Raw genomic sequence first — 17,169 nt, 5'->3', positions numbered from 1 at the left:
GTGACCAATTTAAAATGTTGACACAGAAAACCTGTAAAGCCTACTTTTAGCACACAGAAAATTCACAAGCGGTATCAATAAGGGAGTCAATAAGGAATCAGATTAATAAGGAGAATTGATAATGCATCGATAGATTTTTTTCAATTTTCTTTTTATTTCAAACTTAGTTGTCAATTCCAGTATCATGGCAGTTCACAATATAAGCAAATCAAATGAACAAAGCTTCTTTGTACTCTCTGTACCTCTACACTCATATGAAAAAATAAACAAAATCAAAAAAGCAGCAAAACAAAAAATGACAACAAGAAAGTTCGAAAGGGAGTGGGAACAAGTAAATACTTTAAATCCCCGGTACACATATCTTCAGTGGTTGCTTAATTAACAATAAATACAACTGCAGTTAATTTACAATACCTCAATATATTTACGATTCCAATAACTCATGAATAGACAATTTCAATAACTTATCAATATACTTACAATTTCAATAGCTCATGAATGGACTTACAATTCCAGTACCCGTGAATATGCTTACTCTTCAATCACTCATCAATATACTACAAATACTAAATAATTTAGTAAAGATTCAATATTCAATACAATACCTTAACTCTGATATACTTATTGTTACTAAATGATTTAATGTTTTATAATCTTAATACTATAATGACTATAGTAAGAATTTTCACTGTGTACTGTACCGTAGTAAAATGTTTTCTTTGTATTTGGCTTTGAATTGGTAAATGTTTGGGCATTGTTTTAAATTCCATTCTAAACTATTCCACAATCGCACTCCACACACTGAAACACACATACTACTTCTCGTGGTTCTTACAGCTTTTGGTATAAGTTTACCATTTCCCCTCAGATTGTAGCCACCTTCCCTTTCTATAAATTGGGCTTGAATGTTGGCCGGTAAAGAATTTTTACTGGCTTTGTATAGCAGTTGAGCTGTGCAGAAATCCACCAAATCAATTAATTTCAATAATTTGGACTGTAAGAAAAGTGCATTTGTGTGTTCCAGGTAGCTTATCTTGTGGATAACACGTACTACACGCTTTTGAAGTAATACCAATGGCCTTAGAGTACTAATGTAATTGTTACAATATAAAATATATTGATAAAATCTTATCAATACCCATCCTATCGATAACTAAGTGGATCAATAAGTGGAATCGATATTGATAAACTGTTATCATTAGCCATAGCTAATTCTGACGCAGACTATGTTAATAAGGAATTGTCGACATGAAGAAATAATAAAAAAAAAAAAGGCAAAATTGAATTTTAAATTGAATTTATAAATATTATAGAATCTGTAGTGGCCCGAACAGGCCATCATTTTATAATTTGTACAGGCCCATAGTGGTTCAAAAGTGGGCCCAATTGCTGCCAAGGTTCATTCACAGGTCTCTCATTATGTTTCACCACCAGAGGGCCATTCAATTAAAAAGTTTCAAAACACTTGTTCTGAAACAGCTGGTGCCGTGTTGAGGTCCCATTTAATATTGATACAGATGCTGGAACCAAGTTCCAAATCAGTGTTTCAAAACATTGGTGCTGCAAAGGTTTTTGAAAAATTCAGATACATCGATTCAAGTTTGCCATCAATAACTTGCAGTACCACCAACATTTTTTAGTATCATTCCGTGCCACACAGTCTATTCATTCTTTAACTCCAGTTTCATTTCCCAGTTATGTTGTACAACCCCAATTCCAATGAAGTTGGGACGTTGTGTGAAATGTAAATAAAAACAGAATACGATTTGCAAATCCTCTTCAACCTATATTCAATTGAATACACCACAAAGACAAGATAGTTAATGTTCAAATTGATAGACTTTTTTGTTTTTCTGCAAATATCTACTCATTTTGAAATGGATGCCTGCAACACATTTCAAAAAAGCTGGGAAGGGGCAACAAAAGACTGGGAAAGTTGATGAATGCTCAAAGAACACCTATTTGGAACATTCCACAGGTTAACTGGAAACAGGCGAGTGTCATGATTGGGAATTAAAGGAGAATCTCCAAAAGGCTCAGCCGTTCACAAGCAAAGATGGGGCGAGGATCACCACTTTCTGAACAACTGCATGAAAAAAAAATAGTCCAACAGTTTAAGAACAATGTTTCACAATGTTCACTTACAAGGAATTTAGGGATTCCATCATCTACAGTCCATAATATAATCACAAGATTCAGAGAATCTGGAGAACTTTCCACATGTAAGCAGCAAGGCCGAAAGCCACATTGAATGCCTGTGACCTTTGATCCCTCAAGCAGCACTGCATTAAAAACTGACATCATTGTGTAAAGGATCTTACTGCGTGGGCTCGGGAACACTTCAGAAAACCATTGTCAGTTAACACAGTTCGTCGCTACATCTACAAGTGTAAGTTAAAACTCTACCATGCAAAGTGAAAGCCATACATCAACAACATCCAGAAACACTGCCGCCTTTTCTGGGCCCGAGCTCATTTGAAATGGACAGAAGCAATGTGGAAAAGTTTACTGTGGTCTGATGAGTCCACATTTCAAATTGTTTTTGGAAATCATGGACGTTGTGTCCTCCGGACAAAAGAGCAAAAAGACCAGTGCAAAGTTCAAAAGCCAGCATCTGTGATGGTATGGGGGTGTGTTAGTGCCCATGGCATGGGCAACTTACACATCTGTGATAGCACCATCAATGTTGAAAGGTACATCCAGGTTTTGGAGCAACACATGCTGCCATCCAAGCAACGTCTTTTTCAGGAACGTCCCTGCTTACTTCTGCAAGACAATGCCAAGCCACATTCTGCACATGTTACAACAGCATGGCTTTGTAGTAAACGAGTGCAGATACTAGACTGGCCTGCCTGCAGTCCAGACCTGTCGCCTATTGAAAATGTGTGGCGCATTATGAAGCGCAAAATATGACAACGGAGACCCTGGACTGTTGAACAACAGAAGTCATACATCAAGCAAGAATGGGAAAGAATTCCACCTACAAAGCTTCAACAATTAGTGTCCTCAGTTCCCAAATGCTTGAGTGTTGTTAGAAGGAAAGGTGATATAACACAGTGGTAAACATACCACTGTCCCAGCTTTTTTGAAATATGTTGCAGGCATCCATTTCAAAATAAGCAAATATTTGCACAAAAACAATAAAGTTTATCAGTTTGAACATTAAATATCTTGTCTTTGTGGTGTATTCAACTGAATATAGGTTGAAGAGGATTTGCAAATCATTGTATTCTGTTTTTATTTACATTTTACACAACGTCCCAACTTCATTGGAATTGGGGTTGCACACCATACTTGCCGGCATAGCTTAAATTGTTGTCCGACACTCACGTAAAGGTAAGTGCCGGTGGACAGAGGGCATCACACAAGGCACACAATAGCCCTGTTTCCATCAAGCAGTCCGGGTCAGTATGACACGGTATGGAATACTATTTTGTGCACTTCCACATTCAGATTTAGGGACGGGTAGCAAAATAAGCAGCCCGTACCATATCACTTTTTGGAACCCTTCGCTTGGGGTACCAAAATAATGGAATGGTAACAAAAGGGAGGAGCAAACCCACTGCCATCCATTAATTGGCTCATGTGTTCCTATAGCAACATAGGAATCCTCACCCCATGAAAGGTTACGCGCTATACAGAATCCTGACAAACATATACGCAGCATTTTAAATATCTACACAAAGAAGAACGTCAGCAAAAAGCAGCCAAGTTTGGTCAAACAAGGAGGTGCAGACTCTCCTGGTGATCACTGCGGAGGAACGATATGACGACACACTGCTCATCTTGATGACATGCTCGTCAACGTCTACCATGCTTCACCTACCAAACAAAGGGTACTGCTGGCAGTGGAAACACAAGCCAAGCCATGCTTAACTGTTCAGAATGTACCATACTGTGCTGTACAAACCCAGCCCACTTGGTCGAAAGGAGGCTGTGTCCAGTGTCAAGCAGGTAGCAGACAAACTACACACAAGCTCAAGCACAGTTACTCCTAATTGTCTCTAACAAATCATTCGCTAACCATCCAGTAGGTGGTAGACGCATCTTTGGGACATTACATACTCAAAACACAGTTGCTGTTTCAACTGATCTGGTTAATCAAAGTTAACCACCGTCTAATCACTTCATTATGTGCTTTTTTAAATTTGGCAAGTTACATGATGACAAAATTGATTGCTCTTGAGTTATTGCCTACAGAAGCTGGCTGGGATGGTCTAATCCACCCACATTTTTGCAGTACAAGCCCAGTGCCAAAGTGCATATACAAGTGCAGGGAACAGCCCAACCCACTGGGAGTGTCTCACACAGCAAACAGGAATCCATACAATAAGCAAAGGCACAGATGCCAAAAAGAAGTCAATTCACATCTAAAGTTTGCTTATACCATGTGACTTTTTTACTTGCAGAGCCACAGAATAAGCGATTTTGTAGTTACCACTGTGCATGAGCAAAGCTTCGCTTCACACTCTGGGTCATAGTCCCTGCTATATATATATATATATATATATATATATATATATATATATATATATATATATATATATATATATATATATATACACACATACATATACACACACACACACACACACACACACACACACACACACGACAACTCTTGCAAAATGCTGAGAATTCAACAAATTCCACTGCAAAAATCAGGCTGTTAAACAGAAAGAATATCCTTGTTTCGACCACTTTTTGTTAACTGTCCTTTAAGATTGGGGTGAGATGTTTATCTTTTACTTCTCAATCAGCTTTTTGAGCACATTTTTTATACCTCTGAGTTTACGAGCACAACCCTGCATCTAGTCTGAAGTACCAACTACAGGCCCTTTCAGCCAATGACTTGAGGCACTGTCATTTATTAACACGTACACCAATTTACTTCACTGAAAGATACAACAGAGCATTATATTAAAAACAGGAAGCCGTGGGTCTAATGGCAACTTAAAAAGTTAACGTTTTCTGAGGTTACAGATTAATTCCTCTCTCTAATGTCACACAAAGTTTACTTGATCAAAACTGGGTGACTCTCTGCACTTAATCATCTCCTGCTGTCCTATTTTGCTCCTTGTTAAAGATAAAACAACATCCGGTTTACCATCTGCCTCTGAAAGCCATCACATGAGCACAGCATAAGGAGTGTTTGTACCAGTGTCTATCCTTTTTAAAATGTGGATCAACCCTGTGGGGTCCACAGACTCACTAGCAAGTCCAAATCAATGTTTCTTTTATGTTTCTGGGCCCCTGGAGATTATAGTGCAGCAGATAAAAGAATATTTACAGAGGAATTGTGCAAATGGTGATAGAAGCACGAAATTCAGCACAAATACACCTTAGACATTACTCTTTTGGGGGGAAAAAAAACAAAACAAAAAAAAACAACAACAACAAAAAACGATTGTCCAATTGAATTTTCAGTTGGCAGCAAGGTAGGGGTCAATTGAAGAATTACACATGGCTCAAAATTAAAAGAAGCTCCAATCATATTGAAAACTATATGATATTATTTGTCTGATCACAAAGGTTCCAAAAAAGTATAGTTTGGACCATCTGTGACTGAATGTTATGGAGTTATGGGCTAAAAACAGCAAGAATGGTGACAAAGGTCAATTGCAGTTTGTACAGGGGTCAAAAGTTAAAGATGCTCTAATTTTGGTAAAAAGTGATGCAAATTATTGGCCGAGTTAATAGGGTTTTAAAAAGGAATAGTTTGCACCATGGGTCATGCTTAGTTATTATGTTACAGGTATTATGTCACGTGTCATAGAATCCAACATTGACATTGCTTGACCTTTACATTGCAAACCAAACATTCAACACAGTCAAAACTGTTCCATTTATTAATCCTATTAGATTAACCAATAATTTACACCACGTTTTTCCAACACTGGAGCAACTTTGTCACAATTTTTGCCGTTTTTACCCCATTACCCCACTTACCCCATTACAACATTCAGTCACAGACAGTACAAACTATACCTTTTGGAATCTTTATGCTCAGATAAATAATGTGGTGTAGTTTTCAATATGATTGGAGCATCTTTTAATTTTGACCCCTGTGTAATTCTTCAATTGACCCCTACATGGCTGTCTATTGAAAATTCAAATGGTCAATTGTTTTTTTTTTAAAGAGTAATGTCAAAGGAGTATTTGTCCCAAATTTGTTGCTTCTATCACCATTTGCGGGATTGTTTCAGTTATCTGCTACACTATTAAATAAATAAACATTCTTCCTGAATGGCATGAGTCCATTGTAACATATTTTGATTTGATTTATTTGGCAATAAAATACAAGTACATAAAATACATACATACATACAAGATATAAAATTGCTGAAGATAACACAAAAAACCATAAACACTGACTACGTTTACATGCCGTTAATATTCGGGTTAAGGTCAATATTCCGGTTTCTGAATCATTAGGAATAACCAGTTTACATGCTTAAGCAGACAGAGTTACTCCTGTATACATGGTCATTGGTATCATTTGGAATATCGCTATCTAAACAGGGACCCACGTCTTCCACCGGTGCTTGATTTGGTCTGGCGTTCGTGCAAATCCTGCTTCGTGTAATCCTGCTTCGTGTAAAACCCCTCACTACAAACTTTAGACACTTTTCTCATTTTCTCACTTTTCTCTCCTGTGTAAACACACTCTTTTTTTCTTCTGGGCGAGAAGATTATAAACAGACACACGCAGAACACAATGCGCGTGCTCACTGCCTCCGGGGGTACGGATGCGGGACCCGCAAAGAATCCAAGTCATGGCCACGAGCTCTGCAGCTGCAAGAAATCTATCCTTGCGGGCTGCCTCCGCATCAAAACAGCGAGCATAGACTCTGGACTTGTTGGCGCAGCTCCACACAGCAGAGAGGGGGGCGGTGTGAGTGGACCGCTGCGGCGTTTACCGAGCCAGCAGACTCAGTAAACGCATCGGAGGCAGAGCAATTGCGGTGATACGGACACCAGCCCGCCTGATAAGGACGCAGAACACAATGCGCTGTTTATGTCTGCTTCTGTGGTGTCCGGTAGGCTGCGAGTGCCACATACAAGTAGTTGCCGTACTCAGAAGACCAAGATTCCTTGCAGATAGGACATGCGCAGAACACAAAATAATGTTCCTTTCTATGGGGATATCCCGATGCGCGTTTATATGACCTGATATTTGGGTTAGAAATGGAGTAACCCAGGAGTCTTATTCAGGTATTTAAAAAGCGGAATATGAGCATATTCGGGTTTTTGCGGGTGTTTACATGGCTGTGCGCAACCGGGCTATTGCTAATATTCCGGTTCTGAAAGGGTTATTGGCTGCATGTAAACATAGTCATCCATTTCCATTGTAGTCCTCGACATACACTTTTCTGGGGGGAGGTCGAGTTGGGCACTGGTCATTCATCACGTTGGGTCTGCTTCGCTCTTGTGACTGGTCGGCTGAGTGTGGATGTCAAGAAAACCCTGACCCATACACTACGGACACCAGTTCCTCTTTCCACATTTTGTTGCATTTCAGACCCTCTGCTCTGAAAAATTCCTTCATTGCATTCACATGCTAACATTTCATCTCATCTAACATTTTCGCTGCAAAATTCTTTACCTTAATCTGCAAAAATTTATGATAACTGAAGCTGAAAACTATGAAAATCACTTCTTGTGAGACCCTGGGGATTGTTTATATGAAAACAGTATGAAACTGTCAAAAGCAGCTCAGAATAGATTTCACATAATGTGACCCCTTGACATTAACACATTAGCACTGGAAGGTACAATTAGTTAGACTTGCAATATTTACAACATAAACTTTTACACAAACTAACAGATGCACTTCCAAGCCACACTGCCTTTATTTGTATTTCACAATATTAAGTAATCAATCTAACACTTCCTCGTGGCTCCTCAAGCAACCGCGAGAAAATACGCCACGTTTTAACACCATAGTGTGGAAAACCGAAAGTAAAAATAAATATATAAAATTAATAATAATAAAAAAACTCCTAAATTTTTGCTGGCATTGTGCCTGTTCATCCCAAACGAGCCGGTGACACCAGACTACGTTGCAAAAGTTGCTATTCATTGTTTTGCTGTAATCGAACAAGATAAAAACAACAAAAACATGCAAGACAATGCAACTATACAACAGCCGACCCTCTTAAGAAAAATTCGGCAGATGTAATCTGTCACTAAGCAGTACAACCACTCGGTGAGATTACTGAAATAGCTAACAGGTAATGCTAGTTACCCACTGCCACTTCCAATACCCTGCTGGGTGAGGAACAGTAAAAGCAGGCCTAAAAGTTATTGAATTCGGTTACGTTACTGGCTCACGTAGTTTCGCTTATCGCCGACCATTTTGCTGTATGAGAACAGCATTTGCCTGCTAAGTGTATACTCTTATTTAAAACCGAAGCCACATGATAAGATGAATTTGGCTTTAGATCGTGCCACAGGAGCTAAGCTACACCGGCACCCAGAGTTGTCACCCACTAGCATGAAACATGTTTACGCGTGTTGCAAGTCCACCGTTTTTATTTTATTTTCTTGTATTTTCTTAAAACAAACCGATAACTATTCGACAGGTTTCCTTACCAGTTGCTTTCCAATCAATGCTCACGACCGGTATCTACCGACGGTGAAGCAGCAGCTAATGTTTGCAGCTGCGGAGTGTGCAGCAGGCTGGAAGAGTCGGAGTGCGTCAGCTGCGCGTGGAGGTTGTTCTTATTATTACTGATATTATTTTGTGTGGGTGGTGGGGGTGTTATTCAGTCCAAAGCATGAGAATTGGCCATACTCATGTGAATTTTGGCAACGTTTTGTTGCGAAAACCGTCTAAACTGGACGGCGGATGCACCATGATGTAAGAAAATCCAGTAGACGTTTTCATTTGCCGCGAAACTTTTCGTTGTAAGTTCAGTCCAACGTTTACAACATGACCTGCTTTTTTTTTATCTGGTAATGCAATGCACAAAATTATTTTGGTGTACTCCCATTTGTGTTATATGTGTTAGCAGCTTCATTAACGCTGTAATTTTGCATGTGCTTTATGTTAGAACTCGCCTTGCACGGCCTCTGCTTAGCTTTGCTAATGCTAATGTACCTAGCAACATCTAAACAGTGGGAAAAAGACATATCATTCACCACCTCAGTTGTCTTTTCACTTAGTTACAAATGTCGAATGCCGCATATCAAGAGACTAACGCTTCCCGTGTGACTATTCCAAATAGTACAACCAGAACTTAATTATTTTAGCTTTGAAGCTGCATGTGGTGCTTTTATTCTGTAGGATTTACGGTATATTCCGGTATATTTCCGGTATGGTGACAAAAACAAGTTATAGCCGTGTGTGTGTGTGTGTATATATATATATATATATATATATATATATATATATATATATGTACGCATTATTTCCCATTGCACCCATACGAGATTAGGGGTGCCATTCAATTCTTTTTTTTTTTTTTCAATTCAATTTATTTATTGTACTGCCAAATCACAACAAAGCTGCCTCAAGGCGCTTCACACGAGTATGGTCTAACCTTACCAACCCCTAGAGTAAGCACACAGGCAACAGTGGTTTTGAGGAAGAAACCTCAAGCAGACCAGACTCAAAGGGATAACCCTCTGCTTAGGCCATTCTACCAAAAAGGGTTACAATACAGAAAACAACATAATGAGAGTACATGCAGGCGTCCAGTCCACTGTCACGGGGGAAGGGGCTTGGGGGGGTGGTCATCAAACCACTCGGATCTGTTACTACACCGGAGTCTATCCTGCGTCCACCACAGAAATCATCTAATCCAGCACATGGATCTACTCGGTTGCAGAGTGGGTGCCAGTCTCCAGCAGAGTTTGAGGATAAGAAAAGATAAAAAGAAGCAATCATCTATGACTTGTAAGTAATTAACTTAGCAGACCATGTGAAAAATGTGAGTTATAAATAAGTGAAGATATGTACACCGCGGGGTGGGTAGTATGTGTGTTCCTCAAGCTCAGGTCTTTGACCAGAGGCCTGGGAGTTTGAGGGTTCGGCGCAGTATCTTAGCTGTTCCTTGGACTGCACTCTTCTGGACAAAGACCTCTGATGTTGTGCCTGAAATCTGGTGGAGCCACTCTTTGGGAGTCTGGGACTTACAGCTCCTAGTGCTCCTATTACCACTGGGATCACTTTGGACTTTACCTTCCACATCTGCTCCAGTTACTCCTTCAGCCCTTGGTACGTCTCTGTTTTCTCGTGCTCTTTCTTTCTGATGTTGCTGTCAGCTGGGATTACCACATCGATTACAATTGGAGTTTTCTTTCCCTTCTCAACCATTCCTATGTCTGGTTGGTTGGCTAGCAGCTGCTTGTCTGCCTGGAATTTGAAGTCCCATAGGACCTTAGCCCTGTCGTTTTCAACCACCTTTGATGGCATCTCTCATCAGGACTTGGGGACTTCTAGTCCGTATGTGGCACAGATGTTTCTGTATACGATTCTCAGCACTTTGTTGTGCCTATCCGTGTACGCTGTCCCAGCTTGTGTCTTGCATCCTGCTACTATGTGCTGGACTGTCTCTGGGGCACATTTGCTTAGCCTGCAACTTGGGTCTTGTCAGCTGAGTCCTCTATGGATCTGGTGCTTAGGGCTTCTTCTTCTGCTGCCATGATCAGAGCCTCTGTGCTGTCCTTTAGGCCGGTATTTTCTAGCCACTGGTAGATCTTTTTGATGTTAGCCGCTTCCTCTATCTGTCGATAGCACATCACATACATATATACACTGTGCATCAAGAAAGTATTCACAGTGCTTCACTTTTTTCCACGTTTTGTTATGTTGCAGTCTTATTCCAAAATGGAGTAATTTTTCCCTTAAAATTCTACTCACAACACACCATAATGACAACATTATTTAACATTAATTAATTTTTGTAAATTTATAATAATAACAATAAAAGAAATCGCCTGTACATAAGTATTCACACTCTTTGTTCAGTATGTTATTGATGCACCTTTGGCAGCAATTACAGCCTCAAATCTTCTTGAATATGATGCCAAAAGCTTGGCGCACCTAACTTTGGGCAGTTTTGCCTGTTCATCTTTGCAGCCCCTCTCAAGCTTCATCAGGTTGGATGGGGAGCATTGGTGCATAGCCATTTTCAGATCTCTCCAGAGATGCTCAATCGGATTCAGGTCTAGGCTCTGGCTGGGCCACTCAAGGACATTCACAGATTTGTCCTGAAGCCAATCCTTTGATATCTTGACTGTGTGCTTAGGGTCATTGTCCTGCTGAAAGATGAACCATCGCCTCAGTCTGAGCTCAAGAGCACTCTGGAGCAGGTTTACATCCAGGATGTCTCTGTACATTGCTGCATTCATCTTTCTCTCAATCCCGACTAGTCTCCCTGTTCCTGCCACTGAAAAACATCCCCACAGCGTTATGCTGCCACCACCGTGCTTTACTGCAGCAATGGTACCTGGTTTCCTCCAAACATGACACCTGACATTCACACCAAAGAGTTTAATCTTTGTCTCTTTAATTTTCATGGTCTGAGAGTCATTCAGATGCCTTTTGGCAAACTCCAGGTGGGCTGCCATGTGCCTTTTACTAAGGAGTGGCTTCCTTCTGGTCACTCTACCATACAGGCCTGATTGGTCGATTGCTGCAGAGATGGTCCTTCTGGAAGGTTCTCTTCTCTCCATAGAGGAATGCTGGAGCTCTGGCAGAGTGACCATCGGGTTTTTGGAAATCTCCCTGACTAAAGCCCCTCTCCCCCAATCACTCAGTTTAGATGGGTGGCCAGCTCTTGGAAGAGTCCTTGTGGATCAGAACTTCTTCCATTTATGGATGATGGAGGCCGCTGTGCTCATTGGGACCTTCAAAGTAGCAGAAATGTTTCTGTACCCTTCCACAGATTTGTGCCTCAAGACATCCTATCTGAGGTCTACAGACAATTCCTTTGACTTCATGCTTGGTTTGTGCTCTGACACGCACTGTCAGCTGTGGGACCTTATACGAGATCTGTCAAGTCACACATGTAGGAGTTGGTGAATACTCAACATAACTACACTTTTACAAGCCTTTGACCATAGTTATGCACCAGTTACTATCATATTATGTATTATTTGATCTATTTTCTTGCCAAATAAACAATACATGAAATTGAAAACTGAGATTTTACACAATTTCATGTATTGTTTACATGAAATTGTGTAAAATCTCAGTTTCTAGACCAAAATGTCTCTGGGTGAAACAAAACCAAGAATGACTGAGGCTAGCAATTTTAAGTTAGCCTGTCTTAAATGTTTTGAACCATGCTGCAATTTTCTCTAAATCATTGGGAGAAAGGGTGTAATTCCTCCCTAGGGCAGAGGTGCTTGGGGCATTAACCAACAGAATATGGATCAGCTGCACCCAGCAGAGGTCCTCCTTCCGTGGCCAGTGAAAGTTAGGTGCAGGGCCATGTGGATGCATGAATGACACCTGTACATCCTCATTTTCTTCAGACTGTGCCAAGATGGTTGCAATCCACCGCTGACCATCATACAAACAAGCAACATATTGACCAGGGGTACATTCACTAAGTTCAAGGACCTTTGGCATAGGGATTCCACATTCAAATCCTCCCACATCACCTCCAGAAACCCTCTTCACAAGAATGGTGCCATTTTCTGTGACAGTGAAGCAGTGGTTATCCCTGGTGCCTGGTATAGTTTTTGCCCCCTCAAAGCGCTTTGTTTGACTTACTACATGGGACTTGACATCCTCTGTTGCAATAAAGATTGTCAGAATGCCCTTAATGTTTGTACTTGCCCACTCAAAGAGGTGCTGGGGTGTTAAGATGTGGCCTGAAGTTGTGGCCTGCAGACTTTGCCGGGCTGCCTCTCGCTTAATAGTGCCACCTATTCCATCACATGGGCTTTTCCCATGTGAAGTGGCAAAGAAGTGCCACGAAGCTTCACTCCCGAAATCTTCATAGTGATGAATCAAGTTGCAAAAATTCTTGAAATTTTTGTATTGGCTAGCAGCACCATCACTGAAGTAAAAGATTCTGTTTATCTCAGTGGGAACTGCAGCCTGCACCAGTGGCAAAACCTTAGTCTGAAAGTAGTGAACTGCAATGGTGTCATGTTTTAAGTGATCACTAATTACACAAATGCTGAGGCACTGCAAGGAATTATCCACTTTGTAGTACACAGTGAAGGGATGCAGAGTGGCTTGGGAATTGTCCCAGTGGTATCCCTGGCTGCATCCTGCACTATAAAGGAATAATTCTCTGCAAAGTCCAGCAAGATAATACATTCATCATGTTTAAGGTTCCACCAGTATATAAATGGGTTCCACCAGTATATTTCAAAAAAGTCATATGTGTGATTTAATGTAACATCAGTGTACATTTTGTGTACATTTGCTGTACATCACAGAGATCTGCTGAAACATGTTCTTTCTTAAAAAGCATGCTGTTGTTTTCTATGAAGGGATGTTTGTTCCATGTTTGCTTTGGTTTTATTTTGTAGTACTCAAGAGCTTTCAAATGACACCTTCATTTTGGACATGTAAGGGTACCCACATGGTCAAATAATGGACCAAAAAGGGCCCCGCCCATCAAGTTGGGTGGTAAGGGTTAATTTTGCTCAGAATTCAAGATTAGTATTTGTGTTCTCTATGCATTTTTGGATAGCCGTTTATGTGTTCTATAGGCAAGAGAAACTCCAGAACCTACATTGTTTTAGAAGTGTAAGAAAATACACCCCTAAAATGGCTCATTTTCTGACCACGTCGATCAAATTTCACTTTTTGTTTGGCAACAGCACAGTCCACAAGGGGTTAATGATGCTTTGGGTATTTTCTACAAAGAATTTGAGACATAATAAACATATTCTGAAACAATGGACATAATATATCTTGTTTTAATTTTGAAATAAAAGCAGTTGAAAATGCTCACAAACAGGCCATAGATGGTTAACGCTGACACGCCCCCTTTTTCAAACCCCCATAAAATCTGAACGGAGAGAGATATTGAGCTAAAACCAACTGCCATTATCTTCTTCTACCACAGACTACAAAATATCAAAGAACTAAGTACTTCTGAGACCATCAAGCTGGAAGGTCTGGTGATTTAAAATGGAATGACCCAGCTGTTATTTCTTCAACAGGAGAATCTACTAACTATTGATGTATTTTTTTTCTGTTGGGTGCCCAAATTTATGCACCTGCCTAATTTTGTTTAAAGAATTATTGCACACTCTCTGTAAATCCTATTAACTTCATTTCACTTCTCAAATATCACTGTGTTTGTCTGCTATATGACATATTTAACTGAAATTGCTGATCCAAACAACCAGTGACTTATAAAGGAAAATCATGTAAATCATCAGGGGTGCCCAAACATTTCCACTCAACTGTATATATCAATATGCCATCCAGATCACAATATCTGTTGTATCATTAAGTCATTTTCATGAAACTACGACACTTGTATATTATTTGTGTTTTTTCACAGCTGTATTTTTGTATTGCAGCAACCCGGTGAATACACATCAATTTAAAGGACATGTCTCACTGAAATCAGAACACTTTAGGCTGTTAGTGACCATCCGATGATCTACCGGGATTACTTTGTGAACTTCCCTGACCGGTTTCAAAGTATCCGTCATTCGCAGCAAACAGCTATGGAGACTTCTGAAAACAAAGTACTCGTGAGTACTCGGGTGTTTCCGACAGCTGACGTAGGTGTTAGGAGCGTCCCAGCATGAGCTTCAATGGAATGTATCTGCTAACGTAAAGAATGGAGGCACAGATTAATTCCAAGGTTTACACAAGTGTGACGTTGTGTTCTGATGACTTGTTTTTAAGTGATAACTGTTCCTTTTGATGCAGTCACGGTCAAAGGAGCAGCTGTGAGAAGGTTTTTTGCACCTGCGACTATCTATCTATCTATCTATCTATCTATCTATCTATCTATCTATCTATCTATCTATCTATCTATCTATCTATCTATCTATCTATCTATCTATCTATCTATCTATCTATCTATCTATCTATCTATCTATCTATCTATCTATCTATCTATCTATCTATCTATCTATCTATCTATCTATCTATCTATCTATCTATCTATCTATCTATCTATCTATCTATCTATCTATCTATCTATCTATCTATCTATCTATCTATCTATCTATCTATCTATCTATCTATCTATCTATCTATCTATCTATCTATCTATCTATCTATCTATCTATCTATCTATCTATCTATCTATCTATCTATCTATCTATCTATCTATCTATCTATCTATCTATCTATCTATCTATCTATCTATCTATCTATCTATCTATCTATCTATCTATCTATCTATCTATCTATCTATCTATCTATCTATCTATCTATCTATCTATCTATCTATCTATCTATCTATCTATCTATCTATCTATCTATCTATCTATCTATCTATCTATCTATCTATCTATCTATCTATCTATCTATCTATCTATCTATCTATCTATCTATCTATCTATCTATCTATCTATCTATCTATCTATCTATCTATCTATCTATCTATCTATCTATCTATCTATCTATCTATCTATCTATCTATCTATCTATCTATCTATCTATCTATCTATCTATCTATCTATCTATCTATCTATCTATCTATCTATCTATCTATCTATCTATCTATCTATCTATCTATCTATCTATCTATCTATCTATCTATCTATCTATCTATCTATCTATCTATCTATCTATCTATCTATCTATCTATCTATCTATCTATCTATCTATCTATCTATCTATCTATCTATCTATCTATCTATCTATCTATCTATCTATCTATCTATCTATCTATCTATCTATCTATCTATCTATCTATCTATCTATCTATCTATCTATCTATCTATCTATCTATCTATCTATCTATCTATCTATCTATCTATCTATCTATCTATCTATCTATCTATCTATCTATCTATCTATCTATCTATCTATCTATCTATCTATCTATCTATCTATCTATCTATCTATCTATCTATCTATCTATCTATCTATATATATATATATATATATATATATATATATATATATATATATATAATAAAGTCTTTCTATATTAATATAGCTTTTGATTCTAAAAACCCACCATGCCTTCTTGGGAGTGCTTTAAATGTGATTGATATGAGGAGATCACCTCCCACATAATTGTTCTCATCAGATAGTTTTTATGACTTGGTGCCATGTCATATTATTTATTGTTTGTTTCTTGAGAGCCAACCTTGAACCTTCGTGCGCATGCGTGAACTTTGTCACGCCTGTCGATTGCGTCATTTGCTGGTAAGCAGCCTTTGTGTGAGGATGTGTGTTGTGCGCTCAGCGCATTTTCATTGCAAGGAAAATGGCGGAACGACTGGAGCAGCGCCACATCAAATTTTGCCAGAAACTGGGCGACAGCCAGGTGGAAACCATTCGGAAGATTCAGACGGCTTTCAGTGACGATGCTATGGGCATCACACACATTAAGGAGCGGTACAACTGGTTTAAAAACGTCTGCACAATGGTGGAGAGCGAGCCACGCTCCGGTCGGCCATCAACATGCTGAAATGAACAGATCATTTCCAAAGTGAACGCTGTGGTGATGCGGGATCGTCGTGTGACTATCCGAGAAATTGTGGAGGTGGACATCAGCACTTTTTCGGCACATTCCACTGTGACAGAAGATTTGGCCATGAAAAGAGTTGCAGCAAAATTCGTGCCGAAGCTTCTGACGGTGGAGCAAAAGCACCTCCGTGTTGAAGCCTCACAGGACATGCTGGACTCCGAAAAATGATGCCCACCTCTTCCACAATTTCTCGGATAGTCACACGACTGAAAAGCCACCGAAAGCTGTCTGAATCTTCCGAATGGTTTCCACCCAGCTGTCGCCCAGTTTCTGGCAAAATTTGATTCAGTTGCACTGCTCCAGTCGTTCCGCCATTTTCCTTGCAATGAAAATTCGCAGAGCGCACTACACACACAAAGGCTGCTTACCAGCAAATGACGCAATCGACAGGCGTGAAAAAGTTCACGCATGCGCACGAAGGTTCAAGGTTGGTTCATGCAAGCACACGTGATTCAAATACATCAGGTTTTTGCAAAAAATTAAAAGGTCTGATACTTTTCTAACAGACCTCGTGTGTGTGTGTGTGTGT

At 39.5% G+C, this 17,169-nt stretch overlaps 1 protein-coding gene across 1 annotated transcript in view; it reads left to right on the top strand.

Moving 5' to 3' along the window:
• The first annotated feature begins 8,651 nt into the window (after window positions 1-8,651).
• zranb3 (zinc finger, RAN-binding domain containing 3) overlaps window positions 8,652-17,169 on the top strand; it is a 320,504-nt gene continuing 311,986 nt past the window's right edge. Inside the window, exon 1 of the mRNA XM_034175776.1 lies at window positions 8,652-8,717. The gene's annotated coding sequence lies outside the window, so the exon portion shown is untranslated. The remainder of the gene's footprint in view (window positions 8,718-17,169) is intronic.

Source organism: Thalassophryne amazonica, chromosome 1, assembly GCF_902500255.1.
Source record: "Thalassophryne amazonica chromosome 1, fThaAma1.1, whole genome shotgun sequence".
NCBI classification, from domain to species: domain Eukaryota; kingdom Metazoa; phylum Chordata; class Actinopteri; order Batrachoidiformes; family Batrachoididae; genus Thalassophryne; species Thalassophryne amazonica.
The sequence above is the reverse complement of the archived record's forward strand: the minus strand, read 5'-3'. Positions and strand labels throughout refer to the sequence as shown.